Raw genomic sequence first — 18,606 nt, 5'->3', positions numbered from 1 at the left:
AGACCTGGGGAAATGCTAGGTGTAGGAAATTTGTGTTAACTCGATGATATCACAACTTTCCCACACAGAAAAGTGAGAAAAATTTGATTTGTTCAGCTAAATTTGAGGATTTCAGGGGATTCTGGGTAGGGAAAAGTTGGGGATCCATGCAAGTCATACATCACTGGACTCCCCAGGGAGTCTAGTTTTCAGAAATGTGTGAGTTTGGTAGGTTTCCCCACATGGCCGCTGAGCCCAGGCCAAAAACGCGGCTCCCCATGCCAAAACAGGTCATTCTGTGATAGCTATTTTTGATATCTCCACAAAAAGTTTTGGGCCCTTGACTGTAGTGGGTACCTGATCCACCCGCACAAGTGAGGTACCATTTTTATCGGGCGACTTTGGGAAATGCGGGGTGGGTGGAAGTTTATGGACCCACTCAGATTCCAGAAAATGTTGGAAAAATGTGTTTTTTTAACAAAGTTTGAGGTTTGCAAGGGATGCAGGGTAACAGAACAAGCTGAGAGCCACACATGTCACTCCATCCTGGATTCCCCTGGGTGTCTAGTTTAAAAAAATGTATAGGTTTGCTAGGTGTCCCTAGGTGCCGACAGAGCTAGGGTTCAAAATCTACAGCTACGCACTTTGCAAAAAAGGGCCAGTTTTCACTGTAAAAATGTGGTGTGTCTATGTTGCGTTTTGGGCCATTTTCTGACATGGGTAGTAGGCCCCGCCAAACAAGTGAGGTACCATTTTTATCAAGAGACTTTGGGGAATGCTGGGTGGGTGGAATGTTGTGGATCTGCACGGATTCCAGAACTTTCTATCACAGAAATGTGAGGAAAATGTATTTTGTAACAAAGTTTGAGGTTTGCAAGGGATTCTGGGTAACAGAACCAAGTGAGAGCCACACAAGTCACCCTTTTTGCATTTCCCTGGGTATCTAGTTTTAAAAAATGTATAGGTTTGCTAGGTTTCCCCATGTGCCGGTACAGCTAGGGTCAAAATCTACAGCTAGGCACTTTGCAAAAAAAGGGTCAGTTTTCACTTTAAATAAGTGGTGTGTCTACGTTCCGTTTTGGCCCGTTTCCTGTTGCGGGTAGTAGGCCTGCCCAAACAAGTGTGGTACCATTTTTATCTGGAGATTTTGGGGAATGCTGGGTGGGCAGACGTTTGTGGATCTGCGCAGATTCCAGAACTTTACATCACAGAAATGTGTGGAACATGTGTTTTATTTTACAAAGTTTGAGGTTTGCAACGGATTCGGGGTAACAGAACCTGGTGAGAGCCACATAAATCACTCCATCCTGGATTTCCCTGGGTGTCTAGTTTTCAAAAATGTATAGGTTTGCTAGGTTTCCCTAGGTGCCGGCAGAGCTAGGGTTCAAAATCTGCAGCTAGGCACTTTGCAAACAAAATTGTCAGTTTTCTCTGTAAAAATGTGGTGTATCCTTGTTACGTTTTGGGCCATTTCCTGTCACGGGTAGTAGGCCCCCCCAAACAAGTGAGGTACCATTTTTATCAAGACACTTTGGGAAATGCTGGGGTGGGTGAATGTTGTGGATCTGCACAGATTCCACAGCTTTTCATCACAGAAATGTGAGGAAAATGTGTTTTGTAACAAAGTTTGTGGTTTGCAAGGGATTCTGGGTAACAGAACCAAGTGAGAGCCACACAAGTCACACCTTCCTGCATTTCCCTGGGTGTCTAGTTTTAAAGAATGTATAGGTTTGCTAGGTTTCCCCATGTGCCGGAAGAGCTGGGGTTCAAAATCTACAGCTAGGCATGTTGCAAAAAACGGGTTGTTTTTCACTGTAAATAAGTGGTGTGTCCACGTTCCGTTTTGGGCCGTGTCCTGTCGTGGGTAGTAGGTCTGCCCAAACAAGTGTGGTACCATTTTTATCTGGAGATTTTGAGGAATGCTGGGTGGGTGGAAGTTTGTGGATCTGCGCAGATTCCAAAACTTTCCATCACAGAAATGTGAGGACATGTGTTTGTTTTTACAAAGTTTGAGGTTTGCAAGCTATTCTTGGGTAACAGAACCTAGTGAGAGCCACACAAGTCACCCCATCCTGGATTCTCCAGGGTGTCTAGTTTAAAAAAATGTATAGGTTTGCTAGGTTTCTTTGGGTGTCAACTGCGCTAGGACCCAAAATCCACTGGTAGGCAAATTCCGAAAAAAGTCAGTGCCTAGTAAGCTTTCTGCCATCCTGGGGAGGGGGAATCGGGGGCTATTGCCCTGATATGCCCCCGAGCTGTGGCTTTTTTTGGGGGGGTGGGGGCATTGGGATGCCCATTCTGGGCAGCCCCAACCCCTATGTATAACAAAAGCCAGCATAATCGCGGGCACCTAGTGGGCTCTCTGCACCCCGGGGGTCAGATCAGGGGCTATTGCCCCCATCTGTCTACTGGGGGTAGGAAGACTGTGGCATCTTTTGGAGGGGGTGGGCATTGGCATACCCATTCTGTGCAGCCCCCATTGAATTTTGAAAGAAATGTATCCCTGGTGCCTAGTGGGCTTTCTGCCCACCCGAGGGGGCAGATAAGGGGCTATTGACCCCATCGGCTTCTTGGGGGGGCAGAAAGACTGTGGCAATTTTTTTGGGGGGTAGGGGCTTTGGCATGTCTATTCTGGGCAGCCCCCACTTCTATGTATAGAAAATAAAAAATCCCCGGTGCCTAGTGGGCTTTCTGCCCCCCCCCAGTGGGCAGATCAGGGCTATGGCCCCTATTTGCATTCTGGGGGGGTGGGGGGGGCAGAAAGACTGTGGCATTTGTTTGGGTGGGGGCATTGACATGCCTATTCTTGGCAGCTCCCACCATGAACTTTGGAAAAAACAATCCCTGGTGCCTAGTGGGCTGTCTGCTTCCGGGGGGCAGAAAGACATTAGCATTTTTTGGGGGGTGGGGGCATTGGCATGCCCATTCTGGGCAGCCCTCACTCCTACATATATATTTAAAAAATCCCTGGTGCCTAGTGGTTTTCTTCTCCACCCAGGGGGTAGATCAGGGGCTATTGCCCCCATCTGCCTCCTGGGGGGCAGAAAGTATTTTGCCTTCTTTGGGGGGGGGAAGGGTGTGGGCACTGGTATGCCCATTCTGGGCAGCCCCCACCCCTGGCCTATAAAAAAAGAATCCCTGGCATCTAGGGTGATTTCTGCCACCATGGCGCAGAAAGACTGTGTGTCAAAATTTAATTGGGAGAACAAAGGCCCTTGCCCAAGCGGCCGCTCCTCCCTGGTGGCTAGTGGGTGGATCCCCAAGTAGGTATCCACTAGGGAAGGGTACCATTGGAAAGGGGAGATTATCTGCTTTCCAACAAGACCTCGGTGCTTGGGGGGCTGAGATAGACCCTCGAGCACCAAAACATTGAAACTGAAACTAAGTATCAGTTTCAGTTTCAATGTAATGACGACAGCGCGCCATGCGAGCTATCGCCATTACAATGAAAATGCAAAACAGGCCTCGGGACGTTGGGGAAGCTCCAAAAGTGTTAAGAAGCTGAAAATGGAAAGAAAACAAAAGAACTAATTTCAGTGAATCTGGACTCCTTTTTGATGTTCCCTGATTGAGCTCACAAAAACTCAGTATTTTGCAGAGGTTTACCATGGCTGTGCTTTTAGTTCATGACATTACAGCTATGACACGTGGTATCAAAGCAGTACTCATATTATTAATATAGCTGCAAACAAAGAAGAATCCTTTAATGTTTTCCTGAATATTTGGTCAAGATCTAATCCTAAGTGTGCAATAGTGTGCCTGTACAGTTACACTCAAGATCCACACTAGGTTCACATCAGGTTCCGAGGCCCCAACCCTCTCCTCTCTCCTCCCGTACTGTTCTGTGCCTCTCAACCCGTTTACTTTCCCTTCATTAGATTTGCCTTTCTCGCTCCAGTGCTGTACTTGTAAAGCTTTGGTGATCATTTTTGTGACTCTTTGTTTTTTGTGCCTCTTTTGTGACTTTTTATGCCTCCTTTGTGACTTTTTGTAACTCTTTTGTGACATTTTATGCCTCTTTTGTGACTCGCTCCTGCCTTTTTCCTGCATCCGCCACCCTCCAGCTCTCCTGCTACCCTGCTCCCGCCCCCGTCCCACCTCCCACCTCCCAAACCCTACTTAATAGAGCCCGCAGCACAAGCTCGTCTGCCCCGTCAGCACCTTGACCTCACCCAGAGCCCGGAACCCAAGCCCCCCCAACCCCCACAAATACGCTGCCACCGAATTCCATGCCTGTGAGCATGGACGCCGCACCAAGCACTGCTGCTGCACCAACCCTCACACTGTCGCGCAATAAACAGACCACACCGTGTCTTTAGCGTAAAAGGCCATTTATTAGGACCAGGCTGCACAACATTAAACAATAACCAAACATTATCTGAATAAAACTTTCCCACAACACTCTACCATCCTTCACTCCTTTCACCCACTCCACACTCCCCTTTTGTACCACTCCATGCCCCTTCCGTTCCTCACCATTCCACAAACCTCCTTGCATCCTCCCGGCTCTCCTCGGCCATTTCACTCACGCCTCCAATACCCCCACCTCGTTCACTCTTCCCCCCCGAGGGATGGGTGTGCCCGCAAATGACTCCCCCCACCCCTCCAAAGTACCGCCACCCCCGCAGCCTGTCCTAAACTGGCACGCTTTAGCCAACTCCGAACCCCAACCCTCAACTGCAGGGCGGGTGGGTGGCCTTTGCTAAACCCTCCCGATGGTGCCGAGCGCAGGAAGAGGAAGTCGCCTTCCTCCCCTGCACTGATATACCCACCCCCTAACTCCACCCCTTGACCCTACCTGGTCCTACCCTCGCGCGAATGACCCCGGGGGAAGACTAGTCTGCGACTCTGCTTCCCCCGGGGCGCGGCATAGAGCATTAGGCATTCAAATCTAATTAGTAGCAACAGCAGTAGAAGGAGCGGTGGAATCTTAGGACTCGCTCTGCTTCCTTAGCCTGACGCCCACGTCCACTAAATAAGGTACATTCCAGGTTTGCTACCTAATGTGAAATGTTGGGCTTTAGGGGTGGGTGGAACTCTGCCGAATCCAACGGAGTTTTTATATAACGCTGTGGATTTCTGCCGAGTAAAATTCCTTGACTTGCACTCACTCCTAGTTTCAATCTCTCATTTATTTCGTACCGACAAGCTCACAAGCTGTCGTCAATACCAGAGCTTTTTTTTCAAAGTTCACCCTGTCACAGCACTGCTAGGGCCTCTGCCAGCAAATCGCTGCATGGCACCTTGATGACACAAAATAACAGTAGCACCAGACCACTTCCAAACCACTTTACAACTTTTCACCATTTGCCTGCTTCGACAGCACAAAAGTTTCGATAACAATAGGGAAGCTACCTACTTTCACACAGCAGTAAGACCTTGACCTGCAAAAGTCCCAGTACTTAGCATGTCTCTTCCCATGCACTACGGAACAAACTATCACTGAGATCAGTTAGAACATATGTGCAAGCAAAGAGTATGTCTCTATTTTGGTGTAAATTATAGTGCCCCACAGTACACCTCACCTAGCAGGCAAGTTCAATTGTTAAATGTTCTAACTTGAGAACCAGCTCTTTAGTTCCAATCCATATGTGTATAACAACCCAGATTTCCCTCATAAAAGTCAAAGAACATCCTCAAACATACAATAATTATTGCTCCAGCAAATTTGACAATCAAAGCCACATAGTAATTGCTCTTGAAATTCTTCCATGCCGTTGTTCCTCTTTGACAACCTTGTCTCTCCGGATCAAGGATCAGGTTGAGACTGGGTCAATTTATATCTCAGGGGAAACCGTCTGGACCACGAAGGTGCGGTACTCGGTTCTATAGCCAATTAGTTTATCAATTTTGGGTTGGCTCCAATCAGGACTATCACCTTTGCTGCCAGATCTGTCGGGGGCAAACTTATCCTAATATCCACTCATGGGGCACCACAACGGCTAGGACCGGGAGCAGAAAAGGACTTTGATGCGCCCGACTAAAGCTATCACTATTTCTATTACATTTTTTTGAAAACAAGTGCTGAAACATTCTTGTAAGAATGAAAGACAAGGTTTGTCATTTTAAAGCATTATATAAAGAATTAATAAGCAGATTACATAGAACATGCCATAAGTAAATTTAGAAGCAAAGCATACAAATAATGAATGCAGAGAAGTCAGTACAGTTCTAAGTGAAATCCGGCATAGATTCACCTTCCAAACATGAGTAAGTCTATCTAGAATCTTAAACTACCTTACAGACAGGAATAGAGGAGGACTTATCAGCACAAACTGGCCCAATTGCAGGCACCAGCAACCAAACTGGTGGTATTGTGAACAACTCAGTGGGTAATGAGATGGGGGACACCTCTCATATATCCTTACCACCTACCTGGAGAGCAAAGAAACGCCTTAGGAAGTGGCAGACGCATCTAAATCGACAGTCAATAAAAACGGTAACCCTGAAAGAGAGCAACATGGCATGCAAGAAGGTATCAGTGAACCAAACAAATTCCTCAACAACAAGCGTTCCCACCACAGTGCTATATACAATATTTCACAAGACTGTGTGATGCCTGGACTCACCGAAAGAAGGAAACAAGGTTCCCAAATCACTAAACAATCAATCTTATGCCCAGGATGTTCAGGGAGGGCACTACAAGAGACCAGCCGAACATAGCTCCACTAAGGGACATATTACCACCAACTAGGATGGAAACGACCCAGACAGCTCATAGTCAAAAAGATCAACCACAGTACATGACGCAAAGAGGCCCCCTCTAAGGCAACAGATCCCATAACAAGGACAGTGGCGTAAAGCTGTTGACATATAGTCAGCAGCCTGCTACATTACAGTCCATTATAAATCAAGTTCCGCCTTTTAGCCATATAGGGCCCTCGATGAAAGGCGTCGGCACTGCAGGCGACACGTGGCAGCATCCAATTAATCGGAGATGCTCCAAATTCATGGAGCAACTGCTGACAGCAGCATTACAGGATGGCAACCAGCACACCAAAGAATCTCTGCCATCAAAGACATGGTAGAGGAAGAGAAACACTGAATCTCACTAGACTCCACCATAGAACAAGCAAGAGAAGGACAAGGGGCAGAATTTCATCCCTATGGTCACCCACAAGATCTTAATGGGGACTTGGAACCCACACCTATACTTTTAACCAACACAAGCCGGCACCCACAGTGAAACCCATCTAAGGCCCAGTTACAAGACTTCAGTAAAAGGCCAATTTCAAAAAATGAGCATGACTCCGCTGTATACAGCCAAATGTAACACTGACATATTAAATAGATCTAGCATCTTTAAACTCTTGCATCCTATTCAACCACTGTCCCACATTACAAGCAAAGAGATCACTAGGTTAAAGTTTGATGCCATGCCTCAGGTACAGGGAGAGAGTCGACCATTGTATTATGGCATGACACGAGTATATCAGCAAAGGTGTTTAAGGAAAGGAGGCAGTCTGCAGATTAGGGGATTAAAATATGGATGACAGACAAGAAAAAATACCCATTCTTATTACAATCTTCTCTTAAAATCAGCCCCATTAAGTGCATCCTGAGGGGGGCCAGACGAGCTGAGACCCCAGTGAACTACTGGAACATTAATTTTCAGTGCAGGTTAGACAGCCAGGATGGGGCCAGGAGAGTAATTACTACCTCCAGCAGTGCATCCTCACTCCCCATTCACCAAATTCTGCTTACTGGTTTTGGGTTGCCATCAGTCTGTCCAAAAAGAAGCAGTTATGTCTCTAGCACAGGGCATCACCGTGCCCATGACAAGGAAGGTAGGAGTCAATCCTTTAGCAAACACATCATGTCACTAAGATTCTTCAGAGTACAGTCGCAAATACATCCCTTGAGGTGGCAGATCTCACATGTGTACAAGAAACGTGGGCACTAACACCAACCCTATTAACGGGCAATGCTGAATTTCATAAACATCCCAGAAAACCAAATCTGTTCGGGAGGCCCACAGGATCCATCAAACATTCAACAAAGTTGTGTTTCCTTGAGCTAAAAAAGACCTCATGAATGTTCCAAGCAGGCATTTTAAATGTCCTAATGGGCCCAGTAGGCCACCTGTCCATATTAATAGTCAACATTTATTTCAACGCTGTGATGCTATGAGGAATAATATATTGACCACCAACTCCATTGTGTATAACTGACTCCATTTACTATGCTCTCATGCAGTTACAGGGTGGGGAGAGGATGTTTTTTGCTCTTTACCTGTTTTTGCTTTTTACCATGCAGAGTAAGCTGGAACATATCATGTGGGATGCGCACTTGGTACTGTTTACAGGGTTGAGATAGTTTTTCCCAGAGAAATGTGCAGAATGTACAGCTCTGCCTCGGAGCATCCCCGCAGGCCTGGTCAGGCCTGGTCAGCTTCTGTGAGTGACCTTGATGCAGACTGGTAAAGTCAGCCTTGTTTTTACAACAGAAAGAAGAGGGAGAGGTTTCTAGAAATCTCTCCTTAGGTTGAATAAAAGTTGTTAAAGAAGGGGAATCTTGGCTCTCAGATAGCTGCTCGCTGTGGAGCGGAATTGTTGCCACAGGGAACTTTGGTGATCCCGATCGAGACTTCTGCCTGACTGTGAGGGTTCCCCAGTCGTGCTGGCCAGAACTTTGAGACACTCTTTCATTGATATATTTCTATTACATACTTTGTGTATAAATGCTATTAGTTTCCTTGCTTTGTGTACATATTTCTTACATTTTCTTGCTTTGTATACGTTATCTATATTTGACCCCTTTCATTTGACATCTGGGAAAGTGCGATAATAAGTATATTTTGTCTTCCTTTTAAAAGTGCTGTATTAATAAACACGTGTTTCATTCCAAAAGCACCTTGATACGTGTATTCGCCTTATTTTGAGGGTGCTGAATTCCTTTTCTAAATGTGTCATTTAAAGGAACAGTGGTAAATACATTTGCCTACTTTTGAGAGTGCTGAGTTTCTTTTTTGGGGGGGTTTAAGATTGTTCTATTGTTTCAAGTCTGAAGCAATACAAACGCCCAGGGCACAGGGTCTCCAGACAAGCTGGACCAATGGAATAATCAAATCGAAAAATGAATAGTCCAGCATCCAACTTCGGAAATTATCATACTTGGAGACACTAATATCTCTGGGAGAATGGAACGCAAGCCCAAGGGCTTCCGGTGACACGATGAGATTTAACATCTTTCTCCAGACATAGGGGCTCATTTATGAGCCCCTGCGTCACTTTTGCGCCACCTGTGCGTCACTTTTTGTGACGCACCAGTGGCGTAAAACATGCGCCATGATGCGCCATATTTACAAAGTGATGCATCTACCTAGATGCGTCACTTTGTAAACCCCTGCGCTACATTATACCTGCGTCAGGTATAATGTATGCAGGGTGGGCGTTCCCATGTAAGTAAGCATCGTAGAAGTGACGCAGTGAAATCTACGAGATTTCACTGCACCACTTCTAGGGTGCAAATGCGTCAATATCTTACGCCTGCCTCACAGCAGGCGTAAGACTGACGCAGGCCCTTTCACATGGGGCTTGTGTGAAAGGACACATTGCTGGAGTTGCGTCACTTTTGTGACACACTCCAGCAGTGCGTCACTTTTGCGCCTACAGATACGTCAGAAATACTGACGTATCTATGACTCCTTGCGACATGATGCGTCATACTGTAAATATGACGCATCATTGGAGTCGCAGGGAGGGCGCAGTGAAAAGTGACGCATCACTGTTTTCACGCAGTGATGCGTCACTTTTCATAAATGAGGCCCATAGTACTTAGAATCAGCACACTCTACATCAATACAGGCCAAACTTGGGTCTGCCTATCCACCCACCTTCAACAGCCAAACAACTATTGATTAAATCTTTTAGAACCAGTGTCTAAGTAAAGGCATTTTAAGCTTTGCTGGCTTGCTTGGATGTAGCAGCCAGAACCCGTAATATCCTTTGCTCTCTAGGAAATGCCAATGACGAAGAGCAGTACAAACTCTTGCGCAGATTAAAATGGTCTTGAACGTTCATAGCAAAATTTGAAAGATGGAAATCAACCTGGGAAGGCTGGCCACTGGAGAAAAACCAATAAGTCACTCTGAAGGACTGGGACAGACTGACACTGGAAATAGGCTCTTAGCTTAAAGGGAAGGGTCCAAGAACAAAAACAAACAATGCAACACACATTAGGCACTGTCCCAGAGATCAAACAAAGCGCCCAGTTCTAAAGGGCAAAACAAAGGGCTTACAGCAAAACGAAAAGCGAAACCTCAAAACAGCAGTCTAGACTGGCAGCCAAGCAACATAAACAACTTGTTTGGAATCATATAAGGAAAGCACAGGTGGAGAAATGGATAAGAATCTTTGAGCTGTTAGTACCCAATGAAACTCAACAGTTCTGGCAGTATCTAAATACTCTGAGCTATGGGGCCTGCAATAGAAGAAACTCGGCCCCAGCCGAGAAATGGAATGTGCATGTGAAATCACTTTACACGAAAGACCAGGATAACCTTGCCTAAACAAACTTGATCCTAGGAGGGAGTTTGACGTTACAGAAGTCAAGGCGATTGCACCCTCAGCGGAAGACGCAGGTCCAAGCAATGCAGCAGTATGCAACGTCCTAAAGAGGATGAGAAAAGATGGTGCCCAAGGCCCAAATGGCCTCTCAGGATCCCAGTTCTGAGCCCTAACACTTACACCTCTACACACAGAATGTAGGCTCCTGGAAGATGTCCCAGAGTCATGGAGGGGCTCTTTCATGCAGCCCATATTCAAGAAGGGTGCAAACACTGATCCAAACAATTACTGTATAAGAGCCCTATTAGTTATTGAGGGTAAAGCATATGCCAGCATACTTCTGCCAGAATTAGCAAACTGGGTAGATCAGGGATAAAATCACAGTCCCCTCATACCTAGCCCAGCACACAGTATCTCATAATTCCTACCCCCCCCAACAGTTTTTGCCTGCTTTATTGACTACTCCACAGCCTTTGGCGGAGTAGTTCAAAACATCCTCTGGCAGAAACTGGAGAGGTGGAACATTTGCTCTAAACTACTGCAAGCCACCATGTCCCTCTACTCTAGGACTAGGGTAAGGGTAGAATTTACCCGGGAGACTGCCACATCTAAAATTGCCAAAGATCGTGGTTAAAGCAGGGGGTGTGTGCAGGTCCCATATTCAAGAAGGGCGCAAACACCAAACCAAACAACTACCGTACAATAGCCCTATTAGATATTGAGGGTAAAGCATGTGCTAGAATACTTCTGTAGATATTAGCGAACTGGGTGGGCACTGAAGGGCTCTAACCCTTCTACCAAACAGGGTTTCGATCAGGGATAAATTATGGTCTTCTCATACATAGCCCATCAAGCAGTATATCATAATTCCCCCCCCCCCCCCTGCTTTATTGACCACTCCGCAGCCTTTGACAAAGCAGTTTGAAACATCCTCTGGCATAAACTGTAGAGGTTGAAAATTTGCTCTAGACAACTGCAACCCATCATGTCCCTCTACTTTAGGACTTGTGTTAGGGTAAAATTAACCCAGGGAGAATGCCACAGCTAATATTGCCACAGATCATGGGTTAAAGCAGGGGGTGTGTGCTGGCCTAATTTTTATTCAATCTATAAACCGCTGATTTTGGCCCGGCCTTAATTGGAGCTTCTGTAGTTACAACAAGAATCAGGGACAAAAAAATCCATCTGAAGCAATATGCTGACGTCCTGGTCCTCCTGGATCACACTAAAGTTGGACTACAAAAAGCCCTCACCGCTCTGACCAAGTACAACTCACAGAATGAGCTGGTCTCTAATGCAAGCAAATATAAGATTGTAATCATTGGTAGCTACCCAAAAAAAAGGTTCACTAACTGGTGGCTGGAGTCACTGAGACTAGAATGTGTACATCATTACAACTATTGGGGTGCATGGCTGTGCGAATCATGAAGTCTCACACTGCACCCACCAACAATTATGTCGAAAGGGAAGATGGTAACTTATGCTCTCTGCAAGTTAAACACCATTCTTGATAGACGCCGGTTATACGCAGGGTGACATGGGCCAAATTGCTCCCTTCGGTCAACTACGCGCAGCAGGCCTTCCTCGGTATGTTAGCAGCTGAATTGGGAAAAATACAATGTACAGCCTACAAGAAAGTATTCAATCTTTCCTCCTGTACAAGGAACACCCTGATCTGGCTAGAGTTTGACCTAATCTAACAAAAACGAGAAGGGCTGGCCGCTCCAAAAAAGTACTTTTTTCTGCAACAGCCACCCCCGATTACATCATGAAGGCTCTTATAAAAATTATCTTCACCAAAATTAACAGCCTTAGGTCCACAAACATCATGGCAGGAAGGAATGTCTGCAACTGACCATGGAGAACTGGGACCCAAATATAATTAATTACATAAGCATGAAATCCACAATAAAGAAACAAGTACTCCTTCAGACACGTGAACTAGACATGGAAGCTCTCCAGGCAAAGGACAGTGCCTCAAACAACTCAAACTACAAAGCCTTATCTTAATCAGGCTATGGGGAAACGGGTTCTAAACCACACTTTATCAGAAAGGTTGGCCCCCCTCCCCATAAGAGAACTGTACCCATCCTGGAAGTCCCTTGAATCCATTATATGGTGCAGATTGTGCAAATATAGAAGGGAATCATTAGCCCAAATATGTCTATGCTGTCTGGCATTGCCACAGGCCCGTCGAACACACCTCAGGTCAAATTTCTCCACCAGGGTTCCCAAACAGCCAATGATGCCATCCACTTACTATACACCATGGAAACTGTGACAGATATGGCTAAATTGTGAAAAATTGTACAGCATACTCGTTCCTTCCTCAAGGAAAAAATGGCCAAAGTAGAGAGTGGCCAATCGTCTGACAAGTTGCATGCTTGAGAAGATCCTACTATCTGCCCAATGCCTTAATGCAATCTAACTTGCACTGATCAAAAAAAAAAACACAATGGGGTGACTGCACTCTAAAGGATGACCTTGTCAGAAAGTACAAACCTGCACAGAAGTTCAACAGGTCTCAACAAGAATTTAACTGACACAAGTATCTCTTGCAGACCCTCAGCATATTAAAATATGCACGTGTTTATTTCACCTTGCCTACGAGCAAAGGCATGCAGCAAGAACTGGGCCCTACAATGGGCGCCGTCACCCTACAATTTATTAAGTGTTGCACAGACATGTCTAATACTTGACTATAGTTGCCTACTATGCTGCATATGGGACCTTTACTGGCACTCACACTTTATTGTAGATTTCTACTGTCCATTTGTAGCTTTCCATAATTGTCAGGTATTACATCTGGCAAAAAAGGAAAAAAGGGACCTCACTCAACATCAAACTGTTGGGATGAGTGTTAAATTGCAGCACATTTTAAAATGTGTTGTTTTTGATTTTATGACGTACTCCACGACTTAAGATCGCATTGTAATTTCAATTTGACTGTATGCTTTTTTTCATTTTTTGTAAGTGCAGTGAACATTTACCACAAGCACAAAACCCTTTAAAGTAAGAAGGAAAATTTGGTATAAAAGCAATATTGGACCAGTTGCAGTACCAGCGCATAATAAAGTCTTTTTTATCACCATTGAATGCGCCCTTTTTCGCATCTTCAAACCAGCTGGCCACTTTAGAATAGTTTTCGACTATAGTAATTTAAACTCAAATATGCAAACCTACATGGTACAAAAAGCACACAGCACAGGTTTAATGACCAACCAGGTGCAAAAAAAATACAAAAGTACCCTGGATATTTCCAATAGATTTTTTAGCCAGAACATAGCACCTGAAAGTGAGTATCTAAGCATTTTTTTCCAAGGCCTAGCTATTGGCTATAAGAATATTCCTGGCTTATTTTTAGCACGTATGATGGATATTTCACAACCAGATCTTGAGATATTGTCACACATTGATGATATCTATCAGACCAACGATGACTTAGATTTACGCTCACTAGGGTAGACAAAGTAGTGACCCTCTTAACACCACATGGTTACAACATTAATTTTAAGAAGTCGAAGATGGCCTACCTGACAGTGACCTTGGAAACGAGTTAACCAGCGAGGGTAAGAGTCTAACTCTTTACTTCCTTAAGAAGTAAGTTAGCCTGCAGCCTCCTGATACACTGAAAAAGTTTCTATTCCTTTTGGGATGTCTTAACTTTGGACCTACTTATTTACCTCACGATGCTGAGAGAGTGAAACCCTTGTATGGCCTGATTTCTCCTATGATTTCATCTAAACAATGGCTGAGCATGCACACTGATATCTTGTGTACACTACAAACAGTCATGATTGAGACTTAGGAGTCTATTAGAATGTCGGGCGGATCGCCACCGCCCGCATGACGGTAACAATCCGCCCGACATTCTCCTCTGCCCGCATGCCATTTCCCCCCGCCATATTAGTATGTAGGGAGGACCACGGCGGGCAGAAAGACCGGGCGGAAAAGGGGCCTGATATGGTGGCGGTGTCTGCTAGACACCGCCATCCATATCATGACGGCAGCAGGAAGCAGCCTTTCCGTGGCGGCGTTGCTGCCACGGAAAGGCATGCGGTTTTCTCAGTTGGGGGCCCGTTGCGGGCCCTCAGGATGTTGGGTGGTGAGAGGTGGGCACATGGGGGGTACCTATGGTACCCCCCTGCATTGGCACGGACAAAGTGGCAGGCACCTCACGGTGCCTGCCATCTTGTGCATGCCAAGGCAAGACATGCATTACTAGCATTGTGGCGGGTGGTGCTCACAGCACCGCCAGCCACAATGCTGGGAATAGAGGATGCCACTGCCACAGTGGCGGTGGCATCCTAATTGCCGGTGCGGGACCGCCCCACCCAGGAGGATGGTCCCAGCACCGATAGGGTGGCGGGCAGACGAAAGTTCGCCCACCATCCTAATATGCCTCTAAATATTTACAAACTAGGGATAATAAAACCAATCTAATTATCAGACCCAAACCCAGTCACTATGGCTATACCAATGTGAACTACAATGAAGGACTGACTGTCCCTATTGCTTAAAAGTCACACTGTATTCCTTAGATGAAGCACGTTTTGATTCCATTGAAAAGATTCTTACGGCTGTACAATCAGCTATTTTAAGAGAGCTTCCGTTGGCGCAGGAAAAACATATAATTGTTTCTCCCATACCAGCACTACAATTGGTCACCAAGGCAAGCATTCCTATTGCTTGCACCCTGCACTGGAGATTGATACAGTGGGCCTCTACCGTACATGCAGTAGATGTAAAGATTCAGTATTATCCTACTCTTCGTACCCAAGCTTTTCTCCATTATGAACAACACATTTCTCCAACTACAGCCACTTTACCCACTGAGTCTTACCAAACTATATTCTAAACGAATGGCTCTGCACAACCTGTGCTAGGAACAAAATACAAATATTCTGCAGCCTGCGTGGCTGTATGTGGTGTTGTGCTATGTTATGTTAAAGTAACTTTTAAAGTGCACGATTACTCAGAGGTGTCTTGCTGCTAACTCTGCTAAATAGGATCATAAACATGCTAATTACAGAAAAGCAGAGTTTTTAATGCTTTCCTGAAAAATAGCAGGCTGGGCATGGATCTAATGTGAATGGGTAGGAGGTTCCATGCTTTGGCTGTACATGTCACAAAGCTTCTTCGGCCCTAGTTGGCACGTTTGAACCTAGAGACTATACGTTTTTAGCCCCAGAAGAGCTACATTCCTGTTTGGCTCCTACCAATTGAAGTTCTGTTTCAAGTAATCGGGGCCATCATTAAGCAATGCCTTGTAAACAGTATACAAGCCTTAAACCTGATTCATTGTCTGATTGGAAGCCAGTGTAATTAGTGAATAGCTCGAGAAGCAGATGGAAATTTGGGGATCCCTGATAGAAGACACGTGGCAGCATTTTGTAAGGTTTGAAGTGTTTTCAAATGTTGTTGCTGCATATTTAAATACAGACCATTGCAATAATATATTTTTCGAGAGTACCAGAGCTGTTACAACTGTTTTATGTGCATCTGGGGGAATGTAGGGGATGATTCTTTTTATTATCCACAGGGTGTAGAAAGAGGACAAGATAAATGTGTTTACCTGATCTTCAAAAGTGAGTTTATTATCCATCAGGACTCCTAAGTTTCTTGCCTTTCTTACAGGAGTAGGGACGGTTCCTACTTCCACTGGCCACCAAGATGAGGACCAAAAAGAAAATTGATTGCCAAAGAGGATGACCTCTGTCTTCCCAGAATTTAGTTTCAAGCAGGTATTATTCATCCATTTACTGGTAGCCAACATACAGTCATTGAATCTCGCACCTGTGGTGTTGCTGGGGCTCGGTTTAGCAGGTGCGGTGTTGGGTCGGAGGCCGGTGAAGCGGCAGGTCAGGCAGGTGAAGGGTCCGTGGGTGCGTCTCGGGGTGGCTCGGTAGCAGGCGGGGTTTCGGCCGGCGTTGAGTGCGTGGAGGGTTTTGGCATCGTAGATGTGCAGGGTGTGCTGGCGAGGGCGAGGACCAGGGGGTCTGGCGCTGGGCGCGGTCCAGTCGGGCGGGCGCAGACGGGCTTACCTTTGGCGCACCTTCAGCGCTCAATCGGCGCTCCCGCTGCGCACGTCCGCTGCGCGGTCGCTCTGGAGGCGTCATAAGTAAGGAGCCGGGAGGGAGGAGCAGCTGGGTGGCGGGAGCGGGGCGGCGAATGGAATCACAGGGGGGCGGGGCCGCAGGGAGGCAGCGGCGGGAAATTCCAAGAAGCAGCGGGCAGCGGGAAATTCCCAGGAGCAGCGGGAAATTCCCAGGAGCAGCGGGCAGCGAGCGAAGGAATCTGCAGGCAGGAGGCGGCAAAGGCAAGCAGGAGCAGCAGCAGTGAGTGGGGCGACCAAGCCCTGTGGAGGGCAATACATTAATTTTCGAAACAAAAAAATATTAATTATTAAAAATGTATTGCCAATTAATAGTTAATTAACAATAAATTAATTATCAATACTCAACAATAAAGTAAATAATTACTTAATTAGAATTAAATTACTTCCCACCCTATTCCCCTATATACTCACACCACACTTCAATAATAGATTAATACACTTAATATAATTACAAATTAATCAATTAATAAAAATGAATTACCAATTCATAAAAATTAATTACCAATTAATAATTATTTGACATACAATTAATTATCAATACCAATAAATAAAAATAAATAATGACTTCATTACAATTAAATTACTTCTCACCCTATTCCCCTATAAACCCACAACCCGCTACAGAACTAAAATGCAAAATGTACTTAAAAATAATTACTAATTCCTAAATGTTTTAAATTAATTTACTATAATTAAATTACTTCCCACCCTATTTCCCTATAAACCCACAACCCGCTATGGTACTAAAACGCATAATTTACTTTAAAAAAATGACTAACTTCTAAGTGATTGCCATTGCACCTCAACACATCGACATGTGTACACATTGTAGAGTCCCGAACAACACTGTCCTGCGTACACGACCATCAATATCATAAGTGACATGTGAGGGAGTACAGATCAATTACCGAAATCACATACACAAACATGGCATGTGTAGTCACCAGTGGAGTAAATGGAACATTGGCATCGTGTGCACAATGATGTGCCATTGACCATGTGGCCACTGTGCACTGTTGATGTTTGCCAGATGGCCATTGCGATTGAATGGCACCCAAATCGCGGTAGCTACTGCCTGGCCCCAGCGGTGTGTCACCAGCACTGCCCATTTACACAAGTGCGGTAGAGATACGCATGGAGGAATGCCCAAATTGCGGTTGGCATGCTCCGCCACCCAAATCTCGGTTCCTCATGTCGACGTATGGTACAGCCAATGGGAACCTTGATTGCGGTGGCAGGATGCAATTTTGAAAATCGCGGTGGGCGTGCTCTGCCACCGCGGAGGCGGTCATTCGATGCATTTGAAAGATGCACCATCGCGGTAGCGCACCCCGGGCCCCAGCGGTGTGTCACCGTCATGGAGCATGCCCTTACAGCATGCCCTTACAGCCAATGGGAACCTTGATTGCGGTGGCATGATGCGGTCATTGGATGCATTTGAAAGAGGCAGACCTGGACCACCAATTGCTGCAGCTTGGCACCTTTAGAATGACCCCAGGGGGCTATATATGTGTGGGAGGGAGCCTCACATTTCCACTGCTCCCAGAGCCTGCTGCCAGAGACCCCTCATCTGCTGCTGCCTCCAAGGACTGCTGCCAGAGACCCATCACCTGCTGCTGCCTCCAGGGACTGCTGCCAGGGACCCCTCACCTGCTGCTGCCTCAAGAGACTGCTGCCAGGGACCCCTCACCACCCAATTCGGCCACTGTTGCCTCATGTCCACAGTGATGGCAAGGACAGAGAAGATCCGTGCCAGTTCCTTTATGAGCGAGGAGCTGGAGGTCCTGGTGGACGAGGTGCTCTATGGTGCCCCAAATGTCGTGGTAAGTCCTCAACAGTGGGGGGCAGGGCAGGGGGGGCAAAAATGTAGTTGGACTGATGCAGTATGTGCCTGAGAGTGTGGGGTTGTGTAATGCACTGCATAACATGCTGTCTCCATGGGGAAGGTGTGTGTACCCAATGCCACAGGTTTCCCTGCCTGCACATGTATGTATGAGTGAC

The 18,606-nt window shown here is 46.0% G+C and overlaps 1 protein-coding gene across 1 annotated transcript in view; it reads left to right on the top strand.

Moving 5' to 3' along the window:
- LOC146790012 (uncharacterized) overlaps positions 1-18,606 on the top strand; it is a 450,689-nt gene that overhangs the window by 281,764 nt on the left and 150,319 nt on the right. The gene's annotated exons all lie outside the window — the stretch shown is intronic.

This window comes from Triturus cristatus, chromosome 10, assembly GCF_964204655.1.
Source record: "Triturus cristatus chromosome 10, aTriCri1.1, whole genome shotgun sequence".
Lineage (NCBI taxonomy): Eukaryota > Metazoa > Chordata > Amphibia > Caudata > Salamandridae > Triturus > Triturus cristatus.
The sequence above is the reverse complement of the archived record's forward strand: the minus strand, read 5'-3'. Positions and strand labels throughout refer to the sequence as shown.